The 1,923-nt window shown below is 33.4% G+C and overlaps 1 long non-coding RNA gene across 1 annotated transcript; it reads right to left on the bottom strand.

The window, feature by feature from the left end:
- Positions 1-208: 208 nt before the first annotated feature.
- On the bottom strand, positions 209-1,066 carry LOC107772198 (uncharacterized). Its single transcript, XR_001645011.2, has 2 exons — positions 731-1,066; positions 209-394 (listed from the first exon to the last, which is right to left on the bottom strand). It is a non-coding gene; the product is annotated as an uncharacterized LOC107772198 (long non-coding RNA).
- Between the last annotated feature and the right edge of the window lie 857 nt (positions 1,067-1,923).

Here is a 1,923-nt window from a genome sequence, read left to right as displayed (position 1 = left end):
TGTTTAATTATTTCTAAGTTTGAGATTATTTTAAAACCAAGAGTTATGAAAATTATTTATTGCAATCAATTATGAGTGAAATCATATTTACAGAACCAAAGTGTAGAGTTTTTGCGCTAACAATTTAAATCCTTGAAGCTAGCGTGAAATACATCCATGGGGTGCGTCGATAAAACAAGGGCCGATGGTAAAGGAAATTAATTAACAATGAAAGCCATAAATTTTCTAAACTCAGTTAAAAGGTTCAACAATCCCTTTATAAGAGAAATTTGGAATCGTACACTTCGATCCAGTACAATATATTTTCCAAACTCAGTTAAACAGAAATACTGAATATACAGCACCACCTTCCAATTCCAATTTCAATAATCTATACTAGAGCTCGAGACATTATCTGCAAAAAAGATTTGTAAACAGTCATCTTTTCATAATCATATTAAGAAGCCTTTCACTTTCTTGGACACCCCCCCTTCTTACAAAGCATACATAAAATCTTATTAAACATAGTAACATCAGGAGTTATTCTGGGCCTAAGCATTTAACCAAATTTAGCCATGTAAAACCTACTGCTCAAAAAATTACATAAACCAAACAATAATCTAGTCCTCCTTAATGAAACATAGAAAATCAATAAAGAACTAAAATGATAGCTAATCTAACAAATATTCCATATATGGCATCACGAGAAACAAATCTAAAAATTGAATAACAAATAGAGTTAGAGTCGGACCTTTATGAACGAATTGGAACTCAAACCTCAAACCGTAAACAAAGAGCAACGATCTCAAATCGAACCTCGACGGCAAACCTATCTTGTCGGCGACTCTGCCATTTTGTGTGTGCAAAGGGGCTGTTTTTTAATGGAGATATGTGGAGTTTATATGGCTGAAAAAATGGTGTGAAAAGCTACTGCATTTTGGTCGGAGAAGGAGATAGCTGCGCTTTTTTTTTTTTGCCAACTGCTGCTCCTCTTTTCTTTTTAAAGTCTGATCCCCACTCAATTGTTTCCTCCAGTTCTTTGTTCAATTCTCATCCCCTTCTTTGCCGTTTTCCCCCAATTCTCTTAATCTCTTTTCTTTTTTTTTAATCCTCAAATCCTTTTTCCCTCACTGTCACGTCCCTTTCTATGTATGTGTGTCATTGGGATTTTTCCGTGGGAGGAGGTCCAGCCGTTGGGTGTTTTTGACCGTTTTCCAGCTTTTTTGTGTTTAGGATTTAGGAGATTTGTAGATTGGTAGAGTTTGGTTATAATTGGGTTTAAATATAGGTATAAGAATTGACATGGGCCATTAGATTGGAGGAAAATCGATGACTAGGATTAAATCTTGCACTTAAGTGGGCTAACATGTTAGAAAATGGGTCTTTGTCTTGTTGGGCTTAAATATGTAGGAAGACTAAAACAATGTAATGTACTTATAAAAAATCTAAAAATCACTCTTAATTAATCAAAAATAAACTATTAAAATAAAACTAAACATAAAAATTGAAACTATTTTTGTATTTTATTTTAATTTTTAAATACTAAAACAATAAAATTAAACTAATAAAATGGTAGTAAAAAAATGGATTAAAAATCTATAATAACTCAAGTAAATATTTAAAATACTACAACTAACTTAAAATTGTGCGGGTCAAAAATTACGTGCTTACAATCAGTATAAAGGAAAAAGAAGACGTCCATTGACGATGAAATATTGATTCATTTCATTGAATTTGAAGATAGGAGGGTTTACATCAAAATCAAAGACAATAAAAATAAAAACATTCGAGTTACACCCTGAAATAACTCGTAATGTAGAAAAGATGGCAAGAATGGACTACCGAAATTCCCGCCCGACAGGGAATGGGGTAGCCTTCCAATTCTAAAGCTTGGCATTTGGTCCCATGTACAGCACCTCAGCAGTGCTCGTGCTTTCTCCCGGC

This window comes from Nicotiana tabacum, chromosome 5, assembly GCF_000715075.1.
Source record: "Nicotiana tabacum cultivar K326 chromosome 5, ASM71507v2, whole genome shotgun sequence".
Lineage (NCBI taxonomy): Eukaryota > Viridiplantae > Streptophyta > Magnoliopsida > Solanales > Solanaceae > Nicotiana > Nicotiana tabacum.
Note: the sequence above shows the minus strand (reverse complement) of the source record. Positions and strands in the feature narration are given on the sequence as shown.